This window comes from Etheostoma spectabile, chromosome 18 (genome assembly GCF_008692095.1).
Source record: "Etheostoma spectabile isolate EspeVRDwgs_2016 chromosome 18, UIUC_Espe_1.0, whole genome shotgun sequence".
NCBI classification, from domain to species: Eukaryota; Metazoa; Chordata; class Actinopteri; order Perciformes; family Percidae; genus Etheostoma; species Etheostoma spectabile.
Genome location: NC_045750.1, coordinates 20,665,984 through 20,685,062, shown reverse-complemented (window position 1 = coordinate 20,685,062; position 19,079 = coordinate 20,665,984). Strand labels below are relative to the sequence as shown.

Here is a 19,079-nt window from a genome sequence, read left to right as displayed (position 1 = left end):
ACTAGTTTTAATAACATGACATCTATTCAAATGCATGGTGCATTCACGTTCTAAAAGTCCATGGACAATGCATCACCACAAACCATGCAAGAACATTCACTCCCCTTATTCGTCAGATGTGTCTGGGTTGGGATTTTCCTATTTAAGAGGAGTTTTTAATGTGCTGCAGTTTGGTAACACAACAAGCAGTTATCTTTATCTTGTCATAAAACAAGCAGAACAAGAAAAACCTCTTGAAGGAGGTCCCAGTATGCTTCTTTGGTCTGATTTTGGTGTGCATCAGAGTGCGATTGCTGCACTCCCGCCTACCCAAACGAACCGCACCAAGCGGGGAAAACAAACTCTAGTAGGATTCAAACAAACTAAATGAGGCATGTTTGAATGCACTACTAGTGTGGTTATCCTCTAGTACAGACCAAGGGCCTCATGTGTAAACTTTGAGTGAAAAGCTTGCGTATGCTGGTTTTCACAGACACTCAGACAAAAATTAACTTGACGTGAGAATGCTCTTTTCTGGCTCTGTAACATGGAGAATTCTGAAAAGAAAACTGAAAAGTGCAGAAAATCCCCAAACATTACAAAATAACGTTTCAATTACAGTTACTGTCATCCGTCTATGACGTTGACTATTCAAAAACATAATTACCACCGCTAATAAAAGTTTTTAAAAAAAAAAGATAAAAAATCTGTGTTGTGGATGACTCTCATCAGAATGCCAAATTCTAAATGGGAAATTCTATTAACTGTTTAATCCACTAGCACTTAATAACTTCTGTTAAACTTGAGGGTGTCAAATGAACGACAAAATCACTCAGTAAATTCATATCACCCTCTGAATATGGTTAATATTGCACCCAGCACAAATTATTTACCACATATGAAATATATACTCGCTGTCCAACTACAACACTGGCATGGGAAAATTCAATTGTCTCTGTGAGCCTTACTCAGGCTCAACCATGGGGCACGTGTGATGCTCACTTGATGGATTATGTGTCAATAAGTGAACAAGGTGGGGTAAATTAGGTGTAGCCTATGAAATGATGTGTAATAGATATTGCTATATTTGATACGCAATATCTGCTCTGGCACTGTTTGAAGACATCGCAAATTGGAGAATCTGGAGAGAGCGTGCATTCAGAGACCAAACTGATTTGCTGGCCCCCAAAAAACTGGCCAATGAATCAATTCAGGTTGCCAAGGGCTATCTTGCTGTAGCTCTGTGTTGAGCTTGGGCCGGCTTTAGAATGTGAGATGGTAAGGAACACTACATTACCTGTCTCCTTGAAAGTTCTCACCACGCTGGGCTTCCTCGCAACGGGGGCTTTCCAGAGAGAGACGGCTGACCAGTCAGGCATTTCCCAAACATCACTGAGCCGCGCCATCCCGGCTGTATGAATGGTCTCACCCAGGTACATGAGATTTTCCTTCACTGTCGGTGAGCAGGCTTAATTTGCTTATGTGAACCGAAAACACTTCCACTCTATTAATGTTCAAGTGATCTGTGATGTGCAAATGTGTTTGACCAATGTAGTGGCACGGTAGCCTGGCTCCACTCATGACTCATTTATCCTGCGAAATAGCAGTGTTGGGAACATACTTCAAGCAGAGGCGAAGGATGGCTGGCTTATCGGAAATTTATGTAATTTATGATCATTAGGCTATGGTAAAAAAAGACAATGATCTTGTATTGGCATCTGAGTACGTGGTTATTGAATACTTGTAGGTAACCGTGGTTACCCATCACCCTGCTCACAAACCCCCAGATTGAGCAAGAGCGGCGATACAATGCTGTACATACCCGGGCTCGGTCAGTGGTGGAGCGGACACAGGGCAGCTGAAAGGCCGTTGGCGCTGCCAGGGTAAAACGCCTGGGAAGATGCATTAACCTTTTGAGGGCTTTTTTTGCGCTACATACGTTAGTCAGACCATCATTTATTCATCTTAATTCTGTCACTATGTCCCTCGTGTTCACAATTTCCTTTTGCGACTGCAGCATCGGTGTATATCGGCCAGTCTAGCGTCCGTCAGCAGCGGATGCGAAGAAAAATCCAGTGTGTGCGCTGTATCTCCTGCCGTGGAGGTGCTGGCCACACAAGAGTCCCCACTCTCCCCCTCCTCCTCCTGGGTCTCCCTCGTGCAGGACTCCTCAGTTTCCACATTATCTAAAATAAACAAAAATACATCAGTTGGTTCAGCTTCTTCTTGTGTGTATTTTGATGGAAATTTTTATTTTTTGTAACTGGTCTTTAAATTTGTCTGAGTCATTGTGCATATCATACTCACCAGGATGAATGTTTGAGTCCCCCTCACATGCTGGCAGAACTGTAAGTTCCTCACCGATGATTACAGCCACCCTTTCCTCCTGTGGCTACAGCGCAGGTGCTCCTGACGCCCCACCTGTAGTAGCTTTTACGATGCGCCACCACTTGTTTTTTTATATCTAGTTTAACATCGGACCATTTTTTCTTCACTTCTGCCATTAATGGACCCAGTGACAGTATTCCACTCCTTTTTTTTTGTAACTAATACCTGATGACAGGCCACCAAACAGGACAAATTTCCTCGCCTCCACCTCTGTAATTAGAACTTCCATCTCACAGTTTTTTTTCCATTGTAATTCAGTCACAGAAATGATCTCAGCGGCGCATTTATGGGCAATCTGCATATTAATTTATGGGAGGAGGAAAGGCGCAGTGAATGGCTAGATTTATAAAGGAAAGGATCGCAGGACCTGGCGTACACCCAGTTTTATACCTGTGACTATTTCTGTGCGTCGGTACTTTAAAGTTTTAGCCGTATGTCATCTTCTGGTATGAAAGCTGCTCAGTCTTTTACACAAAAAGCCCCTGGGCATTGTACGGCCCCTGGGACAAATCCGGCTCTGTATGAGGTCCAAGGGAAGTTGACAATTAAATGGAATACAACTGCATTGCTATTATTTTTAAGGCGACTGTTTTTTGTGCGAATGCAGCTTCTTCTTCTTCTATGGTTGCATGTCGCAATTAAAAATAAGTACAAAAAGTAAGTAAGAAGAAGAACTGTGATGTGTCGGAGAGCCGCGAAGTGAGCTCACGAGACGTTAGCATGGACGTAAATGAGTTTTATGCTCAATAGAAATGTTCACACCTAGGGGAAACAAAACCTTTTACATGAACGTCATTTTATCAACATTTTCTAAAAATTAACAACATTTTGACAATTTTATCAGAATATGAAATAAACAAAGATTTTAATTTTTTATTTTTAGAGAAAAAAGCTGTTGGCAATTGTTGCTTAACAAAAATCCGATGTGATCCAACATCCAACATTTAAATAGTATAGAGGAAAGAACTGAACAAACATGAATGGAAAAGAACTACATAATGTATGCAGATTGTCTGTAATGCCTGTATGATTTGTCATTAGAAACAGATGTTTGTCAATTAACGGTTTAACTTTAAAAATTCACTTTGAAATGCCGTTGCACCTTAAAAGTGTCAAAACTGTTTGTTTTTCTTTTATGTATTTTATTCAAACTTTTATGTTGAAGGGCTTACTGCCTGGATACAGCTTCTCGTTTAAAAAAAAATAAAAAGTTTAAAAAGAATTTAACCCCGGAGTGTCAGTTAGATCACAGTCTTCATATTGTCAGAGCACAGCAACACAGAAGTGTTTTCATTGGCGAGCCATGATGACTACTTCTTACAAACACAAGATCCCACTGAACCTGGATGATATCTGCCTCCAACCGCCAGAGAACTGTTCTCCCACACCGAGAGAATCACTAACTCTTAGTGTTTGGAAACATTTTGACGGAAAAGAGACACGGATGGAATTCCTTGATGAGAAGGTAAATATAATTTGTATTTCTTGAATACTTTACATATATGATTTGCATTTAGCAAAGTGAGTTAGGTAGTGAGAAACGAGAAGGAGAAAGTAATAGAAGTGGGTTATATTATGTATTGGATGATTGGAGATTTCTAGTTAATCCTGGATCCGAAGATGTGAATCTGCAGTATTAGCATCATTAGATTCATTAGATGTCCTACGTTACATTATCTATGGGTTTGTTTTAGTTTGGTTTCAGACCAAAAATCTTGTAGGGTACTATAGGGTTAAACCAAGCATACACCAAATACACATACTTTTTCCATTTCTCTTAAGCCCAGTTCAGACTAAAGATTCCCGACGAGATGAGTTGAAACTTCTTGCAATGAGCCAGTCTGCAGCAATCTCAAAACCTGCCAGTTCACACCAATGCAACGAGACAGTGTATCATCTCCGTAACAACGACTCTTTGTACTTCCGTTCTAACTTCCGACTTTTAGGCTTTTTTGTAGCTGAATATATATTTTGTTTCTTCTTAACATGAATGTTAGCGAGATGCTTGCTACAGTTGCATTTCTAGTGATGCATTGGTTAAAACACGTTTAATTCTCTCATTTTCTGCTTAGTTCTAACACCGCTGGGCACTCTCTCTCTCTTGATTTACTCTCTATCTTGCTCCACCGTAAAGTTACCTCTGTCTAAAACTCTGCCATTTCGACCAGCTGTTTGTAACTTAAAAATACAATGCATTATGGATAATTTTATTACTTATAGCTGACCTCTCTATTGGCTGTTGAAACAGATGACGTCTCGAACGTTAAAACGAACGTAACTAACGTAAAACCAGCATCTGCAACTTTTGAGTCGAGCTGAGAATGGCCGGTTCATACCAAGGTTATTATAGTTTTTCAAGTTTTACTTTTTACTTTTTCTTTTCAAATTCAGTTTTTAAAGCAGGTTTGCTTGTTCAGATTACTGTTTATTTTTTGAAAATGGTTAACTTTAGTTTTTTATAGTTTTTTTTGTAATATTGGTTATTTGTTGGGGATTTCAAAAATGTCAGACAAGATATTGTGTAATAATAACACTAAAAACATCATACAATTTTAGAAAGATGTATTCACACTGTATTCAACAATAACACCAGTACATACACTGTACATATGATGAGCACAGATGTGGAAACAGTCTACACAAGACGCAGCAGTAAGTGCAAAATGTGTAAGTGACGTGTTCCAGGAGAAAAACCTAAACAGCCAACAGACTAAAGAAGAAAGACATCAACAGGTGTTTTTAACTTTGGTTCCAGTAAAGTGGCAAACTTTTTGAAGTTAATCAACTCAGTTGTGTAGACATCCCAGTATTAATCCACATATTAACCCACGTTCAAAATACGCTTTTGGTGTCCCTGCGTATTTACTAACTAGCTATTGGGTCGCCAGTGAAAGCACACCTGTAGTGTTCTCTGTCCTGTTTTTTTTCGTCATGCTGCCTGACCCTGTAACATTACCAGGGTTAGCTTCTATTTTGGGGAAAGGGGGCTTGGCGTGCTCCTTTACCTTGTTAAGGTTAGCTAGGTTAGCCTCCTTGTGCATGCTTCTCAAATGTAGGCTACTTTCACATTCGTGGGCTTTTTCCTTGTAATAAATTGTTCAAATATTCCACCACCTTTGACTGCAAGGCACTGACACAGTCAGAAACAAATAGTACTCTGCCGCTTTCCTCCGACTTTTGGTACCGCCCTGATGCCAGGTGAGGGGCACAAAGCATGTTTTGTTCAATTTGACATGGAACGTCAGAATTTCTGGGTTCCCAGTTGGAAACTATACATCTCTACGGGAAATGTCATGACATGACATTATTTATTATATGAAAGACATTGACAAAAACAAAAACTTAGGACATTAACTCGATAATTTTATTTTATTTTAGTTAGTTTTGTAAACATTTTTTTTTTTTTGATGCCTCGTTTTTATTTTAATGTTTTTTCCCACCTACTTTTCATTATCTCGTTCATTTTTGTTAATGATTATAACCTTGGTTCAGACTGCTGCAACTTTTCCCTACGACGTTCTATAACTGTTTTGTCTTGTTGTGAATCTTTGGTCTGAACTGGGCTTTAAACTTTAAAAAGCTTTTGGTGAGGAGATATCGCCAAGCTTATGAATCAATAGTCAAGGATAATATCTATACTTAAGACTAAGTTTTTATACACTGGAATTTGGTGTATAGCAGTCTTTTAATGCGAGAAACCTCTTGCTGCTTCTGTCTGGACAATAGGAGAAAGAGAGATGCCGCTCAGCCAGGAAGATTCTTCCAAAGTCTACCACAAAAATGAATGTGTTCCAGCATGACATCTTCCAAAACCAGAAGGTTCCTGTGGGCGACGTTCTGCGTTTTAGCAGACATTTCGTGACTGAGATCAGAGGTTTGGCTAAACCTTCTGCCTTCTCCACCAAATAAGTGAAACACTGTGAGAAGATGAGACCCACTGGTCCATAAAGTCAACAGGCAAGACACTGTTGACACTTGCTGCAATGTGTTTAAGATGTTAATAACAATAAAACAGAGATAGACAATGAAGTGATAAAGCAAGTGGTGTTTTTAATACAGGGTTTCCATTGGGGGGTGGGGTGGGGGAGGGGGGGAATCAAAAAGCGTATACATCGTGATTCTTTTCCCTAGAATTTATTTTTTTTAAATTTTCATTATTTAACGATTCATCAAACTTTTTTTCGCTTTATGCGGCAACGCAGAGGGTGACTGAATCATATCATATCCAAAACAGATAATAAGCAGAAAATGCAGAGAATGCATGTTATGTACTTACAGATGAAATACATGTCAGACTGACTGACCAATGATGTGTATTTTTCTTAGAAAACAGTTCTCATGTAAGTTCTAAAGGTGTTTTATTTAACTTTTGCTTTTGGTAAAGAAGGAAAGAAAATTGCAATTACTATCGAATCACATAACTTCTAGAATCACAATGGACGAAAATTGCAATACAAATCAAATGGGCACCCATGTATAATGAAACATTTCAACTGGGACAGAACCATGTCGTCCCAGCCCTAGTTTTCATATTAAAGGACTGCAATACTACTGTAAGAAAAGCAAAGAGGTTTAAATAAAAATAAGCTCAAACACTCCATCGGGTTGCCAATAAAACATCAGCGTGCAGACTTTTGGACATTCCCACATTTTTTTGTCTGACTGTGATCTGAACTCAATAAAAAATGTTTAACAATATAACACCAGTGCCCAACAATGAATGGCCATTTTATAAACTAGGATATCTTTACTGTTTGGCATTAGGGGAGAACATGCATTGAAATACTCATAATGCTGAACCAACTCACTTGGGAGTTTTATTTGCAGCAATCAGGCTCATGTAACGCTGACTTCTGTGTTTTACAATGACATTGACAATGGCAATGTGTGTAATGTACAGAAACAAATAGAATCTCACACCTGGCACAGTTTGTTTTTTACTTGCAGTGAGATAAGTAGATCAAATGACTCAGCTGGAAGAATATGACGGATATTGTGTGCAAGATAATGAACGGCCGTGTCCTTTATGTATTCATTGTGAAGGAGTAATGCATTGGTAGTGTGACTGTGGTCTTGTTTGAGAGTATTGTACTCAGGTATGTCTACATTTGCTTTAGATTATTTTCCAGTTACACCTCACATCAGAATGTCTGAAATGTCAAAGTGACAAGTTGGAAACTGCAATCACTGCAAAACCAAAAAGAATACATGCCCCTGCTTGGTCGTACAGCTGGCAGTGGCTGTTTGGTACCTTGCCTCAGGTACAGACTTCACAACCTCGTCCCAGTTGTTGGGCATAGACAAATTACCTTTATCCAAATGTGTCTGGGACTATACACAAACTTAAAAAGATGACTAGGCAGTCCTTCACTATGGTCTGGGACACTTTTATTTAGACTTTATACCCACATGTGTTTCCTGCTTGAAGAGCTGTTCACTGCAGTTTTAAGTACTTTTTCAGTTGAGGATATGGTAAAGGTTATACACAAGTAAAACAACACAGAACTGGTAAATTGTTTATGACTCCAAAAACTACATATATATGATATTTTAACCACGGTTGCAGTTTTTCATCTTGTCACCATTCAATTGTAACGGTTGCTGTTTTAAACACATAGTTATGTTGTGTTAAGGTTAGGCCATGAAAAAAATGCTTGTTGTCAGGGATTGTCTTTAAATGATTCACATAAAAATGAAATAAACTACGTCACAGATTTAGGTCCATAAAAATCAGTTAATTTCAAAAAGTGACCGTTGACTTATGATTTCACACTGGACAAGAATCCCGGTCTCCTGAGTGAAGCCCTGTGAAGCCCTTTTTTTTTTTTTTTTTTTTTTTAATCCAACCACTATCGCCACCTGCCTTCTTATGCAAAACTTGTGTCTGATCTCTGACTGTAGTTATTATCATAACAGCAAAACGCTCATGACTAGCCGTGCATGGATCCTTTCCTTCTTGGATGTGGTGTACGTCGAGCTCTCTTGGGCGCACATACATGGAGCACCAGGAAAGACTCTGGACACTTGGCTGGTCATCGCTGAATCGTAGAGGTCCACTTGCATCGGTGTTTGGTCCCTTGTCTTGTGTATGTCTGTGTATTTGTCTGTTTCTGCATGTTTTGTTTTGTCTTCCCTCCCTCCCATCTATCTATTTATTTTTTTATTTTTGGCCCTGGGACACGTTACAATCTAGTAACCTCTACTATAGGACTTACATCTGCATTGGTTGTGAACGTTGGCAAAGAGAAAGGAAAGATGTGGAATTTGGACCTGATGAAAGTCCGACTGACAGACTGATATTTATTAATCAGACTTCAATATTCAACATAACATGGGCCAGTGGTAGATGAGTTTGTCCAGTGTTGTGATGAGGCCTTTCTCCAATTAAACGCCACCAAGGATATGGTCATTGATTTTAGGTAATCATCTCTCCCGCCATCTTAGACCTATGTAAAAGGCACTGGCATTGAGTTTGTAGAGCAGTATAAGTATCTGGGAACAGTCATTGATAAACATTTTGAAGTTTGATGCCAATTGTGATGAAGCCTGTAAGAAGGGACAGCAACATGTGTACTTCCTCAGGAAGTTAAACACTTTAATGTAGATAGTAAAATTATGTCTTTATTTTTTTTAATTAAGTTTTTTGTTGAATCTGTTCTTACCGTTCCCATGGCTGCTTGGTATGGTAATCTTAACATCAGGGACAAAATCCACCTAAGCCATGTTGTAAAGGTGGCTGGCAAGGTGAAAGGTATCCCACAGTCCCCCTTGATGGCTATCTTTGACCAGCAAGTACTCCCCAAGGCCCGGTCTATATTAGACTGCACAAACCACCCCATTCACTCTGAGTTTGTAACACTCCCCTCAGGCCGTAGACTGAGAGTTCCCCCGGTTCAAGAGCAATAGGAGTAAAAGCTCCTTTGTTCCATGTGCAATAACAGCTTAATTTGCACATGTAATGTAGAATTTTTAGAGATTGCTCCTGTGGTGTTCTGTAAAATGGGATTGTATATATTGTGTATTGATAACATTGTTGTACATCTTCATGTCTTTGTATTGTTGTCTTTTGTTTATTTGTAGGTAGTTTGTATGTGTTTTTTATCTTGCACTCCTAACTGCAGATCAAGTTTCCCATTTGAAATAATAAAGTAAATAAACTGATAAATTCAAGGATAAAAAAAAGTAGTGAGCCAAATACAAGTAAATTTGGGCGCCCAGATAGCTCAGTTGGTAGAGCGGGAGCCCTTGTGTAAAGGATTTTTGCGCCACGACGCAGCAGGCCGGGGTTCTACTCCGACCTTTGCTGCATGTATTTTTCCCTCTCTCTCCCCTTTCATGTCTTCATCTGTCCTGTCAAAAGTGAAGGCCATAAATGCCCAAAAAAGTAATCTTAAAAAAAAAAAATTAATACTAGTACATTTGTGTGTAATCACATGTACAGCTGCAAATATGTGATTAGATTAGTGGAGACAGATTGAAATGCTAAATTTATCTATGGCCTGATGGTTATAAAGACATTCATGTTTTTCACGCTGTCACGCTGGTTTCATGTAACATCCCTCCGTCACAGCTCCTTGTGGGTTATATCAGCTCCCACTAAGACAGGCACTGGCAGCCGATGGGGGGTGGAGCACAGCTGCTTTATGGAACTCTGCCATTTCACATTTCCCCAACGGGCTTGGTTACAAGCTGACCAGAAAAGAGGAGAACAGGATGTATTGATCAGTACAACAGAGCCAGAGTATCAAACCCAGAAGGGGAGGACAGAAGAATGTGCACTTCTCCCCTGTGAGAGTGAACGACTCCAGTGGGGTCTTTTGTCTCCTGTCTGACATGGCCCCTCTGTGGCTCATTACAGTCAGCACTGCCTGTCCCCAAACCGACAATTTTAGCTCAAGTTTTGCACTGGAGACTTCTGTCTTTTCTTGAACCCAAAAGATTCAAAGTGAGTAAATGTTTAACACCAAGCCACAACACAAAGCAGCTTGTCTGTCAGTCTAATCTGCTTTTTATTTCTCAGTAGATTAGGCACAAAGGAAACCGCGTACATGTCTGAAAGGTAATGAGGATTTCTGTACTGATTGTAGCTGTGGTTGGAAATTAATGTCAATTTATTTTCAAAAGTACTGGCTCTAGAGCACCTTGCTTTGGTGATTGTTACCCTCAGAGAACTGCCAAAATGTTAGATGGTGTGCCAGATTATCAGTTTGTGGTTTGTGTCTCACTTGGGCCCACCTTTTACCTACCTCTCGCCCAGGCCTGCGTTGGCACTGGCCCTAACCATCTGTCAGAAACCTGCATTTTAAACCACTCCCCCTTTTTCGGATGTGTAAAAACAAATCATAAGGTATCAAGTGAAGGGACCAAACCAGACATTTTTGAGCTAGCTTCCCCAGATCCAACCACACACTGTCCTCTTGTCACTGTATGAATCCTTTTTTTTTTTTTTTTAAACACAAATATTTTAAGGCTTTAGCAAGTTAACGCAAATTACTTTTAGTGCTACTAATTCTTTTGACAAGCACGCCCATTCAGTAAACATAAAACGTTTTTTCTGCCACATGGCATCATTTTGTCATTGATTACATTCCACTTTGCTACACAGTAATACAAAAGACCTTATTTATTGATATTGATTGATCTAACACCAAAAATTCTTTTGTAACTTAAAAAAATGTCATGAGACATAAGTCAATGGTAATGATACCAGTAACGGATAATTCCGCTCCCAACCTGTAGGTGGAACAAAGAGGAGTGCTTTGATGCCTACAGTAAAGGTGCTGGTTGGGTAGCATAACATTACGACACCGTTCAACACACTCATTTAATTTTTGTATGATTGTTTTGACCATGGTTAACAACTCTGGGCTAACCCACAAATTCATCAGTAATGTTAACTGTATAGACGACAAATCTAGTGGTAATTTAGCTAGCTAGCACGCCCCAGTCATTCTTATTCTCCCGGCGCTGCGAGGCTTCAGTCGGAACGAGAGCCGACAACAGCCCCGGTGACACATCCATTCCACAGTCAGTCTTCAGCCAGCTAGCAACCATCCTCTATCATTACATCCCCGGCCCGAGGACACATCCACAGTCAGCCCCCAGCCAGCTAGCAACCATCCTCTATCACAGGGGTTCCCAAAACTTTCAGCCCGCGACCCCCAAAGTAACGGTGCAAGTTCATCGCGACCCCCCCCACCCCCCCAATAAACATTGCGCGCAACGCGCACGCACTACAACGCGTATCCAAACAGAGCATATTGAACACAAAATAACACTAAACAAGCCATGAATTATTACAGTAATTTACTCATTACTTTAATTTGAACTTAATCTCACCTATGAGGTGGATGTGCAGATGTTTGGAGCACAGCAGTTAAAAGCTCTATATTTTAATTTAATAGTTTTTATATACATTACACACTAGGCCCAAAAATAAAATCCCTTTTCCTATTTCGGCCATACAGTATTCGGTATTTCGTGTGTTGGTTTTAAGCGGTCTTGAGTAACAACGTGGGTGTAGAAAAGCCCCAAAATTATGTTAGTGTAACAATATTTGTACACTTGACCAATTGTGTTTTATGTTTCATGTTTACTCCGCGTTTCATTCGTGCTTGAACAGCCAAAGTGCATGCTGGTCGTTTATTATAGTTGACGTCACATCGTTAACACAGTATGAAAGAGTTGTCAGTCAGTTGGAGAGCATGGTGAGCGGCACCTTCTTAAGAGTGTGCGTAAATGAAAAGAGTAAGTGTTTCTGCTGCTCACTCGTGATATTGTGTTTTACTGTTAAATCAGCCGTTATTTGTGATACTTAGCTAACGTGGATATGTTGGGTTAAGGGAAGGAGGTTGCTACGCGACCGGTTGTGCTAATTATAGCCCGTTTTCATGCTAGCTTCGGCTTCGGCTCACCTGGTCGAGCGCCAAAATGTGTAACGTTGTGTTTAAACTCGTTTCTACTGTAACTACTTGTGTAAGGATTGTTCATACTTGTGGTTGGTAGAATACGAAGTAAGTAGTGTTAATAGTGTATGGTGTGCCGCGTCGAGGCTTCTCTGTCAAGGCTTTGCTATCTCGGCCCGAACATAGCTTCCGGTCCGGGTTTCACAATAAAGCATCGGCCGTTTAGCTAGTTGGAGGCTTTACATTGTATTATAGATACAGGAAGTGCCGTGTATGGGTCGTAACTTAATGAAAGGCATATGAAAGTGTTGAACCCTTATTCTCTGTTTACATATTAGAGTTAGAGATATGTAGTCATATTCTGACTATTTTTCTTTTGTATGGTAAGGTATATTAGGGCTTAAGGAGGAAGAATGTATTATTTTCCTTTTATTCATTTGTATTTGTTTCTCTCTTTATAGAAAACCACACCAACACCCACACACGCGAATTACCCTCACATTGAAGAAGAGAAAATAAATAATCAATAAAGGAACTACCTCTCAGCTCTCATTTCGTACTCTGAATAAGTGGCCTTAAGTGGTGCTCTGGGCCGGCACACCTGAGTGAACCTAGTGATAAACCAGAACTAGCACCTAGACTGAGCGTCTCCCCATATCTTCACTTCATTGATGGTCCTTCGAGCCGGTCACTGGGTCGTCAAAGATGGAACTACATCCAGAGTACGCTGCGCGTGGTGCACGTCCCAGCGCCATATCCACCCCCACCTGTACGCTTGCAGACTATGAGGTCGATCATCAAGGCTACCTCGGTCAGAGGTACAGAGAGAATTAAAGAGTGCCACCAGGGAAATGCCAGGATGACACCCCTCACCCCCCCTTATGCCTTTCCCCTTCGCCTGCAGAGGCGGATGCTATTCTTCAGGAGATGGACCTGAGCTATAGGGCTGATAGCCCCAGCACAGCCAAGACCAGCTAGCCCCCCCAGCGGCTTTCAGAGAGAGATTTGAACAGCTACGAGATACCTCTCCCTTCCCTCCAGCGCTGCACCCATACTTTCACATGAGGACAGCAGAGTAGTTAGATGACATTCGTCATGAAAACCTCCTGCAGCACACAGCGGCACATGGCACTCTGATATAAGTAGAGCTTAGGCCTGCGAGCAGATAGAACAGTTGTAGATGCTGTTTGCAACATCCGACTCAAACCTCTCTCCATACTAGAAAGCCGAGTCAGCGTGATGCCACCACAGCCACCCGTTGAAAGTGAACCTAAAGCTGAGGAAGGGGATGATTGGCCGCGCCCACCACCACCATGGCCAGAACCAGTAATTGCCGACTTCTGCTTGGTGACCCACCTAGGCTACATCCTCATTTAGGAAGATATGAGGTTCAAGAATTAAGGATGAAGCTCCCGCCAGGCCTGTGGGCCAGCCACAACTTAATCCTCAGCACGTGGGCCCCTTCCTACTGCCCACCATGGGATGACGATGCCCGTCATCCCCTCCCTGGTACAAGCCTGCTCATCTTCTGTCCCACCCCAGCTACCTCCCCCGAGTACAGTACCTACGCTTATGTTGGTCAACAGAGTGAGCTTAGTGCACACCAACGCCCCACACAACACCCAACCGGCATGGACCAGCCACTGCCCTTTAGATCATCGCGAGTCTACTCCAACATCCCGAGCCAAGTTACCGGGGCCACGCCCAACAATCCGCAACTTCTCAAGTCGGACCCAAGTGAGTTTGCACGGCAAGATCTCATTGGAGAACCTCTTACCACATGATGCATCTGAGCTGTTTAATACCAAGTGCTTGTCGATCACCTGCATAGAAGAAGCCAGGTTAATAGCAATCTTACCTTAACTCCCAACACCCTTCTCGGACACAATGGTTGCCCTAATAAATGTGGCCAACCACATCAGATAGCGCTGAGACGTATTGCTGCCGTGATGGACTCACCAGACATAAGGCGGGGAGACTTTGCTGCATTTGAGAAGTTTGCACTCCCAGATTCAGTCACTTGTGGAATGCTGAAGACACTAGGCCACGAGGGTGAAGTGGAACTGCAGTGTGGCTCACACGTTGCTCGCCATGTGAGCAAGCTGCCACCTGAGCAGAGAGCTGAGTTTTCGCCGCTGCATGTACCATCAGGGCACACAACCCACACCTTAACTCTCTCAGAGTGCTGAAATACAGTCTTGGTGCCAAGACTCGAAGGACAGTCAGCTGGAAAGGACGCGGGAGAAGCATGTCCGCCTGAGGGTAGAAGGTAAGCAACTACCACTGTCCTCCACGGTGTGAGGACACATCTAAGACCTGAGGCGGTAGGGTTTGCAGCCCTTCAAGGGAACAAGAGCAAGCCATACTGTCCCTTCTGCAACAACGAGGAACACTACCTCAGTCAGTGTACGCGAGGTAACCAGGCTAACAAGGATCAGCTGACCGAATGGATAAAAATAACAAGAGATGTTGCGATGTGCACGGCCACATCAGCGGGCCCATGCAACTTAAAAAAGACATGCCCCTCTGTCAAGGGGAAACACCTCCAGGTGCTGCACGAGGTGAATGTGAGTCATCAAGGAAGCAGCTTCTACACCCGGCAGCGGAAAGCCATGCGATGAGGGGCACAACAGAGGTTCTATATCTAGACCGACCACTGAGGCAGTCGGGTCCTTCTGAAAGTGGTCAAAGTCCGCATCCACCATGGTGATCATCAATCACCACCTATGCCATACTTGTGACCGCTCAGAGAGGACTATGTTGTTGCCAATGCTGCGAAAAGCTAGGGGTGCAGGGGACTCAAGAAGACCTACCACTCCGCACGATAGAGAGGAAGTGCAGACACTCAGTGGTGCATCAGTGTCCTCTCATTTCTTTCTCGCCGTCAAAGCCAAAGACCAGTTCAAGATTAAAGGTGCATTCACCAGTCTCGCATTGGACTAGCTGCCCATACTTACCCATGGAGCAACTTCGGAACACCTACAAACACCTCACTGGCCTTCCTATACGACCCTTCACATGTCAAACCCCTGCTTCTCATTGGGAGTGACCATCCCCATCTTCCCACTCCATTGAACCCGTCGATTGGGACTTCCAGGTGGCCAGCTGCCATCCCACAAGACTAGCTGGACACTGCAGGGTCCACAAGTGTAGTCCTCACCTCGCCCAACCACAGCAGTGTCTATTTACACCGTTCACCCCAGGTGAGCGAGCTGATGAAAACATGTTGAGAGATTATGCAGTTCGACACTGTCCCTTCAAATCGAGAAACTAGTCACTCGTTCAAGGCAGACCAAGAGGCCATCAGCATCTTGGGAACCAAAACCATCAGGGTGGAAGTTGATGGCATTCTACGTTACGCCACCCACTGCTCCGCCGGAGAGACATGCCGCTCTTCCAAGCTGCTAAGAAGCTGTCATGCCTAGTTTACGAAGTTGTAGAAAGGCGACTGGCCGAGACCCTAAACGGCGAAGCCTACAAAGTGGAGATGGAGAAACTTATAAAGGCGCTCCGTCATCAGTGTGGCACCTGAAGTTCCAGCTGCCGATCGTGAGGAATGGTATATCCCTCACCATGGTGACCATAATGGCAAGAATAGGCTGGTATTCAACTGCTCCTATCGGTAGTCGGTGGACAGAACCTCACAATATTACTACTGCCTGGGCCGACTTAGGAGCATCACACTGGGAGTTCTGCTGGATTCGCGCAACATGCAGTTGTGCGTTAGCGGAGACATCAAAGGCAGTTCCACCAAGTTCCCCCTCCCAGAAGACCGCGGCTCGCTCAGATTTCTTTGGCGCGACATCATTCAAGAAGACCCCCTGTGTGTGACGAGTGCAGGTGCTACCGTTTGGAACACATTAGCCCCTGCTTGCCACATTGCTTAACAACCCACATCTTTGATACAGCCAGCCAGAATGAAGAGTTGAGGATCTCATTTGAGAAATGTTTTTATGTGGATAATTGTTCTCCAGAGTGTCCCCACTATTGCTGAGGCAAGGCATCTTGTCGACAAACTACGACCATTCTTGCATCTGCAGGCTTTGATCTGCGTCAGTGGGCCAGCAACGACCAGGGGTATAAGCCACCTACCAGAAGAAAGCTGCTCTGCTTGTGTTGAGTTATGGCTGGCTCAGAACAAGACAGATACCCCGATCTACTCTACTAAGCTGGCTCTTCCACACCGATGACCTTGGCTACAAGCATCGTCATGTGGAGTACGGTGTCCCCACGATGGCTTAATATCTCAAGGTGCTGGCGAGTCAGTACGATCCCTTGTGTTCATTTCACCCTTACACCACCAAGAGCAAAGATAATTGTCCGACATCCTTGGGACAACACAGGGGATGGTGATCCACTACTACCGCAGGAGCTTCTGCAGCAGTGGAAAGACTGGAAGAAGAACTCAAGTCTTACCTCAAGTAACCCTGCCCGACCGTACTTGCCGAGAAACGTGGATACCTCCGTTCTTCAGAGAGAGGTGCATGTATTTTGCGACGCCTCAAGAGGCGTATGGCTCAGTGGCGTACCTACGGACCACTGACAGATACGGTGAATTGTATCTTCATTCTGATGGCCCGTTCCAGAGTCGCTCCCAAGCGATTTCACTCTATGCCCCGATTAGAACTCTGTGCTGCTCTTACTGGTGCACAGCTCTCCCAGGTGCTGAAGAAGGAGCTGACCATCCACATTGATCAGACAACCCTTTGTCTGATTCCACAGGTGCTGACATGGCTGAGGTCTGATCTGCCGATTCAAGGTCTTTGTGGGCACCCGCGTGGCCGAGATACAGGAGCTGACAGACAGACACGTTCTGGAGATACTTGATACAGCAAAAACCCTGCTGATGACGTAACACGAGGAAGACGCTCCGAGAGCTTGTTTCAGACCAATAGATGGACCCTGGGAACTACCTTCCTCCTGAACAATCCAGACTCAGGCCAAGGGACCCCCGCTGTGAACAATCAGAAGTACCTCAGATGCGCAAGTCTACCTTCTGTGGGTCGCCACAGTTGCACCAAGCCAGCCTACTCAGACTTGGCCATACGGTTCTTGGAAGGATCTGCTGGAAGAGACAGTGCGGGAGCGCATGGGCGCCCAACTATAAAGATAACCCACAGCTGAAGACTACCGCCAGCTGAACAGTTGATACTTCAGAGGGCTCAGAGGATAGTTTTCAGCAGGAGTACAGCCTTCTGAAAGCTGGTAACCAGTCCCCAGCAGCAGTCGACTTCGCATGCTGTCTCCGAGCTGGATGAAAAGGAGAGCTCATTCGAGTTGGAGGACCTACGTCGAGCAAAGGCCTGAGAACTGACCACTCTTCATCCAGTCATCTTAGACCCAGGTCTCGAGTGACTACGCTCTGATCCAATATTGACAAACCACTCCGCCACCCCAGGCCAGAGCGGTGTTTGCCGAACTTAGACGCTCCTTTTGGATCCTGCGAGGGCGTGAGGCTGTCCGCGCTATCAGTCACAGCTGCACTGACTGTCGGCGATGGAGGGCAAGACCTGCAGTACCAAAATGGCAGACTTGCCATCAGCCCGTCTGCGCCTTTTCAAGCCTGCTTTCTATTCTACAGATGGACTGCTTTGGGCCATTTGAGATCAAAGTGCGGCGCAGGGAAAAGATGGGATTATCTTCAAGTTCCTCACAACTAGGGCTGTACACTTGGACCTCCTACCTCATTGATACAGACGCCTTTCTGATGTCCTCTTCGTCGGTTTATTGCCCGAGAGGAACGCCTGCAGCTGTTCTCCGATCAGGGGCAAACTTCAAGGGGAGTAGCTAGACGTCCGTGAGACCTTCGTTGGAATGTCCAACGAACTGCACATCTTCTTGCACCACAGAAGATCTCCTTCCCGCTTTAACCCCCCAGCACTCCACACTTTGGAGGTGTGGGAGAGGGAAATACGATCGGTTAAGAGCGCACTCTATGTCACAGTCGTGTGCTCAACCTGTTCCAGAGAAGTGCTTCGTACCGTACTTATTGAGTGGAAGGGATCCTCAACAGTAAGCCCCTGGGTTATGTGTCTTCGAGACCAGTGACCCAGATCCAGTGACTCCCAGTGTTCTTCTCATGGGGCGGCCTGATGCTCACACCTCAGGTAGTCTACCCCGAAGTGAGCTCATCGCCCCGCCGTTGGAAACACTCCCAGTTTTGGCAGACCCTTTTGGGCCCGTTTCATCCGCTCTATATTCCGAGTCTGCAAGCTCGCCAGAAGTGGCAGGCTACACCAGCTGATATTGAAAGGACTGTGTAGTGATGATGCTGATCCAACCTTCCAAGGGCCCTCTGGCCCATTGGGAGAGTGGTCAAGACTCTCCTAGCCCAGATGGGTACATCAGGTCTCTGATGTAAAGGTGAAGGAGAGAATCTACACCCGGCCATTGCTAGGCTGTTGTCCTCCCTGCACTACCTTCTGGAGAAGATGGAGACAGTTCCACTCCTGCCACTACACCCAGCCACATAGACTTTGTTGCCTTTATTGATGAGCGAATGTATTACATACATTCGGGGGCGGCTGTAGAAAAGGCCCCAAAATTATGTTAGTGTAACAATTATTTAGTACACTTGACCAGATTGTGTTTTATGTTTCATGTTTACTCCCGTTTCATTCAGTGCTTGTAACAGCCAAAGTGCATGCTGGTATGTTTATTATAGTTGACGTCACATCGTTAACCAGCAGTATGAAAGAGTTAGTCAGTCAGTTGGAGAGCAGTTGTGAGCGGCACCTTCCTTAAGAGTGTGCGTAAATGAAAAGAGTAAGTGTTTCTGCTGCTTCACTCGTGATATTGTGTTTTACT

At 43.8% G+C, this 19,079-nt stretch overlaps 1 long non-coding RNA gene across 1 annotated transcript; it reads right to left on the bottom strand.

Moving 5' to 3' along the window:
- Window positions 1-9,037: 9,037 nt before the first annotated feature.
- LOC116706457 (uncharacterized) lies at window positions 9,038-18,435 on the bottom strand. The gene is made up of 3 exons (XR_004336239.1): window positions 18,425-18,435; window positions 14,693-14,696; window positions 9,038-9,230 (listed from the first exon to the last, which is right to left on the bottom strand). It is a non-coding gene; the product is annotated as an uncharacterized LOC116706457 (long non-coding RNA).
- Window positions 18,436-19,079: the final 644 nt, after the last annotated feature.